The following is an 8,724-nucleotide window of genomic DNA, read 5'->3' on the forward strand; positions in this document are numbered from 1 at the left end:
AGAATATTATATGGCTATCAGCCAATCAGATTTAAGAACCAGACAGAACTGTTGAATATGGGAAAACATTTTCAATGATAGTGGTGACAATTACACCAAATCTAATAGAATCTCTCCTGATGCTCATGTGAGAATACATATTTTTCTTAGTTAATCATTTCTAAATGATTCTTCTTTATTGTCATACACACATTAACAAGTTTTCAATTCTTTGTTCCCATATAACCATACATATCTCACAGGAAAACCTTTCTGATGATGAAAATGAAGTTGTTACCGATGCTGATGGGAACTTTTCAGAGGTTGATGTGAGAATTAATTTATTTTTCTTTAAAACTCCAAGTGCTGTCTTTTGAAAAAAAAAACAAAAAAAAAAAAAACATACTATGTTTATATTGCAAATATGTGTTTTTGTTATGCACCTTGTCCTATAGGAAAGCTTTTCTGCTGATGAGGGGGATGTTTTCAGCACAGCTTATGAGAACTTTCCAGAGACCCATGTGAGAACATTGTTTATTTATCTAGATTTTCTTGTCTTAAATTTCATTTGAAGCACATTTCTTTACGTGTCAGCAAGTAATTATTCCAATATCATTTTAGATGCTCAGAAACAACAGTGCCGTTTGTGAGGGAAGCACAGAAGAAACAAAGAGGGAAAAAATATCCAAATGCCAAAATCACCTGTTAAGAATCCCTACTGTGCATACTTGCCAACAGTCTCAGGCATACAACATCAAAAGTGGCTTTGAGTGACTTGTTAAATCTTATCAATCTCCACTGTCCTGATTTAACCAATGGCGTACCTGATAGTTTATACAAGTTTATCAAATCCTTTCACTGTGACACTTTTGGAGTCCAGTATATTTGCCCATCCTGCCAATATTTCTTTGGTAATGAAATTCCTACCCATTGTGCTTTATGTGATGTTGTCCCAGGGAACACTGAAAACTTGATAAAATAAAGTCTTTATAAAGATATCTCTTTGAGATCAAATACAGGGTAAATTTAAGGATTACAAATAGCAACTCACAAAGTGTTAAAGACATATTCGATGGCACTATGTACAAATCAATTAGTGCCCTAAATGACCCAAAACTGGCAAATATTTCAGTGTCATGGAATGTTGGTGTTCCAATTTTCAAGTCTTCTCTTTTTCACATCTGGCCACTTCAGATCACAATCAACAAGCTCCCCCCTAATTTGAGGGCAAAGCATGTCATTCTTGGTGGACTGTGGTTTGGGCCTAGAAAGCCAGAAATGAATTCATTTCTAAAGCCATTTGTAAATGAGCTTCAAAGTCTTGAAAACCAAGGGTTGTCTTGTCAGTGGAAGGGAAAAACCACAGTAGTACGTGTTTACAGTTTGCTTTGCATTTGTGACTCTGTGGCTTGTTGTGCTGTACAAAATGTCAAGCAGTTTAATGGTGAGCATGGTTGTAACTGGTGTTACCAAAAGGGTGACATTGTTGAAAAGGGTAATGGGTTTACAAGGGTGTATCCTTTACAGTCAGTGGAGCCAGAGGTGAGGACGCATGAAGAACATACTAAAGATGCTCAGTTAGCTGTTGATTCAGAAACATACATGGAGTAAAAGGCCCATCTCCTCTAATGCTGCTGATGTTTTTTTAACATGGTTACTGGGTTTGCATATGATTACATGCATGGCATATTACTAGGTGTTTGTCGCCAATTGACTACTCTATGGTTTGATACCAGATACCACACAGAGCCTTGGTATATTGGGAGAGAAACTGAACAAGTTGAAAGGAGGTTGCTTGCCATTCAACCACCCGCAAGTATAACAATACCGCCACGTTCAATTTCTTTGCGTAAATATTGGAAAGCTTCTGAATATAGAAACTTCCTCCTATTTTACAGCCTTCCCTGTTTGTTTGGCATCTTGCCCCAAAAATATCTTGACCATTTACCACTACTAGTACGGGCCACATACATTCTCTTTCAAGATTCAATTTCCCCCCAAAACATTGACACAGCTGATGCCCTTCTAAAAGCATTTGTGGGCCGTTTTGAATCTCTATATGCTAAGTGCCATGTGTCTTTTAATGTCCACATACTTGTACATGCAGCAGCATCTGTAAAACATTGGGGTCCTTTATGGAGTCACAGTGCATTCTTATATGAAACTCAGAATGGACACTTACAGAAACTCTTTCATGGCACGCAAGCTGTAGCAGAAAAATTTGTTAACATATTCAACCTTTATCAGCATGTTCCACGACTCATAGCTGCTGTATTTAAAGATGAACAAACACAACAAAACAAAAGTTTTGTTGAAAAAATGTTAGGAGGCAGCAAAATTGTGACAAAAAAATCTTGGTAGGTCTAGTGTTATGTTTCTTGGGTGTCCACATGTACGACAGCCAACGTCAAGAGAGTTTTATCTCCTTCAGTGCAAACAAAGCCTTCAGTTATTACACTTGAGACCTTGGAGCACTTCGAAAGTTTTTAGAGGAACTCAAATTCCAAAAAAGAGGGACTGTAAAATCTGTAAACTTATAAAATGGTTCTTGGTGGATCTCTATTTTAAAAGCCAGCACTTAAAAGATCCAAAATATTTTGTGACAATCAAATAGGACAACGGAAGACTAGAAAATGATGAGATACATGTTTACTTAAATATTTTCTTTTTAAGTTTATTTACTTTTTATTTTTGCTTCTAATGGTATGACATTTTGTTTTTATTGTGCTTACTGAAGTCTAAATGTTTTAAAAAAATATTAAACTTACTTAAAAATATGAAAATGTTAAGTAATTCTGGAGCCACAACAGAGAACAAAAAAAATGATGTACAAGCACATACAATTATGAGGATAATTATTATAGAGGACTGATAAAACCTCATTGGACACTTGCATTTTTAAATTTAAAACATTAATAATAACACATGCAGCAGCAATAATAATAATAATTAATTAATCTTAATAATTATTAAATAATAATAATAATTATTTATTATTATTATTAGTAGTAGTTGTGGTGGTGGTGGTAGGCTATTATAAAATAGACCTAACACCAGACCTCCAAAACTCACTCATAAAAATAGTTAATATGTTACTAAACTTAAATAGCCTATAACCTATGGGCACTGGTTTATTAATAATAAACAAATATTCATCCAGTCTGTTTTGACAAACCAACAATTTTAATTAATGCAGCATTTTGTGCATCTTTAATTTTCTGAATTAAATGTTTTGTCATCTGTTTCATCACATACTGCATGAAATGTATAATAGATAAATGAAATAGAATTAATTGTGTTACTAATGTGGCTAATACTACGCGCAATGGGATCTTTTAATCATCGTGTACGCGCATACTGCAAGAGCGATTTTAAACATCGCTTTTGTAACGGCTCCTCTCCTCCCCTTCACGGCGGTAGTCATCTCTATCTTACGGAAGGTGAGTAAGTTCCCAAAGTAAATATCCAAACTAGACACTATTTGCACACAAATTTCTACCCTTACACAAATAAATATGTGGTGCAACCAGTGATCTATAAAGATGTAGCCAAACTATCCATTTTGTGAACGTCTGAAGCGATTGCTGTTGTATGAGATTGATTTATTTTGCCATAACAAAGGCTGGATACAAACATACACTATATACATACATACTTGTGTGTGTGTGTATAAATCCCTCAAATAACACTAGTACTTCACACAAATATAATATATAAACAATTTGTCAGTGAACACAAAGCTTCCCTGCCTTTGCATAGAATCGTTAATTTTAAAATAAACGTTACAGTACATTCAAATTCATAACATTGCTTATTAATATAACTCGAATTTCGTTAAAACTTTACATCACAAACTGTGATTTTATTATTCTTTTCACATATTTTTTTGTGAGAAAGATTACGTATTTGCTATCATTTGCGTTTGTTTAAGTTTCCTTTGTGACAAATTGTGCCTATGTACTTCAGTTCATTTTTTATTAATTCACACAAATACATAAAGCCTGCTTCTTTCTCCTCAGAACATCCACCTAGAAATTGTTCAGTGTTCTATCTCGAAGAACTGTTTGAGTCATCTCAAATGTAAGTATTTAATTTCTTTAAGTAGCCTAACTGGAAATGATAACGTTAACGTTAGGTAACAGCAGCTCGTAAAGTTAGTTTTAGGTCTGATATTCACCGGACATTTGCGCACAGAATTTAAGGGATCATCTGTGAATTACATCAACAGAACCAAAACGCACAGTAACGAAAAGAAGAAAAAAGCATTTCAGATTCCAGTAAATGGTTAGAGGCCAGAGTGATTTACTACAGACAACAAGGCTAATATTTACCTCTAACTATACAGTACATAGAAGGCAGAAATAGGCAATATCACTTGCATGTCATAAGCATACAGTGCAGTTTCTGTAATTCAAAGGCCTCTTAAAGTAAATATACAAAAACAATATTTGACTTTCATGCTTTCATTCATTTCAGAGCGTATGGGTGTTCCCCAGTGACCTTCTTGCTGTGAACGTGCTACCCACTGCGCCACCATGCAGCCTTCGTATCATGTAATGATTATAAAGGTTTTTATGAATTATGAACAAACACCCCTTCAAGTAAAGGGTTTCCAATCTTTCCTTTTAATACTGCTACTGCTATTAGATGTTTTGTTTTGCTTGCAGGATTCTTGGCATGGAATGATAAATAATAAATTAAAAAAAGAACGAAAGCCTCTTGTTGACAGGAATTTCATCAATGAGCCAGAACAATATTTCAGAAAAGGGAAAAAAAACAAAGCCTGGCTGAAAACGATACTACAATTGTAGATGCAAGTTTAATACACTTGCATTTAAAATGTTCTTCTTAGCACTTTATAACACTTAAAATTTTGAGTTGTGCGTTATGTCTCAGAGTGCTTTTCCCTCTCTTACTTATGACTGCAATTACAACAGTTTTTTCTTTTGCTTAGATGACTACAAAGGATGAATTTAGTATTAACCAGCACATCATCAAGACGAAGGCAGAGTGTGAAAAAACCCCCCGAACATTTTCATGCTCGAGGATAAAATGAAGAGAACTGAGACGGAGAGAGAGGTCTTCATAAAAGAGAGGACCACTCAAGAAGTTCTAAATCGGTACCCTGCCTTGCGCTTGCTGGCAATTGTAAGAAGCTTAATAATATGCTTAACAGTGTATTTCAAGCATTTTAAGATTTTTAGAAGCATCCATGGCAAAATAAGTTTCAATTACATCTTTACCTGATCAGTTTTTTTCAGAAATGAAATCAAAATATAACATAGATGTAGACAGGAGAATACTGACTGGATTTGGGACCAGGGTAGAGAAAATACTCATTGAGGTACAAAGAAGAGGTGTGGCAAATGAAATACTGGCCATGTACAACAATGCACTAAAATCACATGTAGAAGAGGCACATAAAGGTAAGCACTATTATCACTATTATTATTTTAATCTTAGTATGTAGTAACCAAATCATTAATAATTTAATTAGCAGAGTAATCGCAGTTTTGCTTAAATATTGAATTGCCCACAACATTGTAAAGCACGTCAAAAAATGGCTTAATAATATTTAGCTCTAGTGACTGGGCAGGCCATTGGCGATGAACTTCACTTTCATGTTCATCAAACCACTCTGTCAAAATCTTTCTGTGTGCATTAGGGTATATTCATCCTGATACATAGCACCACCTTCAGGATACAATGTTTGACCTGTTGGGTGCACATGGTCCTCCAGAATGGGTCGATAGTCCTTGGCAGTTACCCAGCACCCATCTACCACAAATACGAATGCCATGATATTGCAGCCCAAATCATCACTGATGCTTCATTATAGGCATCAAGAGTCTGGGTGCTACGCTACTTTGGGGCTTCTCCACACCATAACTCACCCTGACTGTGGGAAAGACAGTGAAGGTGGACTCATCAGAGAACAAGGTTTCACGTTGTCCACAGCCCAAGATTTTCACTGCTGTCATCACTGAAACCAGCGTTTGACATTGGCACGAGTGACAAAAGGCTTGGCTATAGCAGCTGGCCATATATATTAACCCTGTGGTGCTCCAGACCAACAGTTTTAGTGTGACAGGAGAGTTGAGCTGCACATTTTATTCTGCAGTGAGTCAGGCAGCTGTGGTTTTGTTTTTTAGATACAATCTAGGTTCGCACTTAGACATCCCTTTCAGACTGCTTCCTCTTGCGTTCACTGCAACTCCTATTGGATGTGGTTCTTCTTGGTGGTTTGCTAATATTAGTCTGATTACTGTGGCTTTTTATCATGACAAATACTTTCAAAGCCATCAAACCTCCAACACTAATTTGGCCAGTGTTTCAGTTTCATTGTCCAATCCCTGTGTGTATAAATAATATAATTGTATAAATGTAGATTTTTATGTGGGTTTCTTCAGTAGTGCCCTGCAGAAATACATCATAAGCCGAAAATGTAACATGCATTTCTTTAAGTCTACCAAATACTAATTTTCTATACTAATTAATTACAATACTAATATATTTTCTATGCTAATTTGTTGGTCTTATGGTCTTTGTTGCAGTTCTTGTGTTGCCATACCTGCTCCACGAAGATCCATCAGGACTTTGTTATAAATGAGGTATGTTTAGTCCCACCCTCCTTGTTAACCCATTATTAGTTAATTATGTTCATCTGTTTGTGTTAATTTCCTACAGTTTATAAACCCCTTGTTTGCTGTCCTGTGCCAGTTTGTCATCACATGTTGTTGATTAAAGTCTTGTCCTGTCATGTTTCCAGTCCTGATCCTTGCCAGCCTGCCCAGTCCAGTTTGTTTGTGTATGTATTTGTTTTGTTTATGTTTTCCCCATCGGGGTAGTTTATTTTGCATTTTTTTTTTATGTTTATTATTTAATAAATTCCCCATTTTCCTGCACTTGAGTCCTTGCTCCTTTTTCCCCATTTCCCCTCACCAACCCTGACACAACTGTTAACATAATTAACATAGAAAACACTCAGCAAGAATGTCCACTTTTGTGTATTTTTGTGTTTACTAACAATAAAAACAATATTTAAGAAGTTGTAAATGCATTTTATGTTAACTGACATCACGTAGTGGGCATTGAAGCTTTTACGGTTCCACTAACCAATGGAATTACAGGTGGGCGTGACTGAATGTGCAGCCCCACCCTAGATTCATTCCCGCCCAGATCTGTAGGCTGCAGACAGGGGCTTCTCCAGGAGACAGGTAAATTTGGTTAGCTCTGGATGGTTGTGATTCTTTCTTGAGTCTGGTGTGAAGAGTCTCTTTAGAATCATGAATGTTACTAAAAGTAATAGAAGTTCAGTTGCCTTGTGGATTAGGCCATCTGTAATGTCCTTTAGCCAGGTTTTCACATCTTCTCGAGCAGTGGGATTTGTAGTCGGTGACATAATGGCTTGCTGGGAGGTGAAGACTGATCCAGATCTTTGTGGTGTTATCAGCAGGGCCAGACGGAATCTGCAGACATTTTTTGCTATTTCTGCAGAGAATTTTGGTAAAAATCTGCGGATTTCTGCGGAATTATTTTGGGAGTATACAGCGGAGGATCATAACTAAAACCTTAATATATTAATATAATATAAATTGCTGAATAAAAACTGAATAAATTCAGATTTACACATTTACTCAAGTGAATAAACAGAATTAATAATGGGCTAGAAATCTGCAGAATTCTGTGGAAAATCAGCGGAAACCGTGTGGCCCTAGTTATCAGCCTATATATTCTCTCTCTCTCTCTCTTACACACACACAGACTCATTTTTAGTATTTGAAGTTGATCAAAACCTTTATTCTAAACATTTTAAGGCAACTTTGAAAAACGTTTTTAGGGTCATTATCACTATTAAAAAAAAGTTTAAGATTTTTAATTCAACAACATAGTTGTTGTATTAATTAGACCTAGGCTGTAAGAAATTGGTCAAGCTCCTGCACTTTTTACAAATAAACTACAAACAGAAAAACAGCAAAGAAACCTTGAATTGTTTCAGCCCTGTCATGGACAAATTCAAAGTAGTATAAGTATATCTTTATTGAAGTGTGATTATAAAATGTGTATTTTCAGAAAGGTCATGTGTCCCTTTACCAACCCAACTTTATAGATTATGAAAAAAGTCTATTTATAAAAATGAATTAATGGACAAAACATTGATTTCCCAATAAAATATGCAATCGTTGCACATTATTTTAGCAAATATTTTATCAAACTTTCAAACAATATTAACTGGCCCTTATTGGTTAATTAAGAAATCACACAAGATGTTTTGCTGAGGTTATTACTAATTTGTTCCTTTTCATAAAATTTGAACATGATTGGAAAAAAAGATGACAGAGTGGACATTGGGATGACAAGATGGACAAAGGCTTTATTTAGTGAACTAAATATGGAGAGAGAAAAAAAAAAAACATTTAAAAAACAACAAGTACAACAAAAAATATTAAAGGGTTCATGTAAAAGGATTGTAAACATTTTCAAGAATTCAACTTCTGTTTTAACTAATACTACAAACCACTGAGCCACCATGCCGCCTCTTCTGTTATCAATTAGGTTTTATCAATATGAAACTAATGGGAAAATAAACAATTATTGTCCTTTAAATAAAATTTGCTAATGAATGTAAATCTTTATATTGTTCATTGTATTAGAGGACTGAAGGGAATGTTGGAGACAACTCAAGTAAAACACCTTAATAATATTTTTTTTTAGATTAAGGTAAATACATAGATTACAGATGTT

The 8,724-nt window shown here is 35.1% G+C and overlaps 1 non-coding gene across 1 annotated transcript; it reads left to right on the forward strand.

Annotated features, from left to right (window-relative positions):
- The first annotated feature begins 4,380 nt into the window (after positions 1-4,380).
- Positions 4,381-7,021, forward strand: LOC110438634 (uncharacterized). The gene is made up of 5 exons (XR_015942509.1): positions 4,381-4,547; positions 4,647-4,792; positions 4,934-5,127; positions 5,241-5,405; positions 6,534-7,021. It is a non-coding gene; the product is annotated as an uncharacterized LOC110438634 (transcript).
- The last annotated feature ends 1,703 nt before the right edge of the window (positions 7,022-8,724 follow it).

This window comes from Danio rerio, chromosome 4 (genome assembly GCF_052040795.2).
Source record: "Danio rerio strain M-AB ecotype USA chromosome 4, GRCz13ab, whole genome shotgun sequence".
In the NCBI taxonomy this organism is placed as follows: domain Eukaryota; kingdom Metazoa; phylum Chordata; class Actinopteri; order Cypriniformes; family Danionidae; genus Danio; species Danio rerio.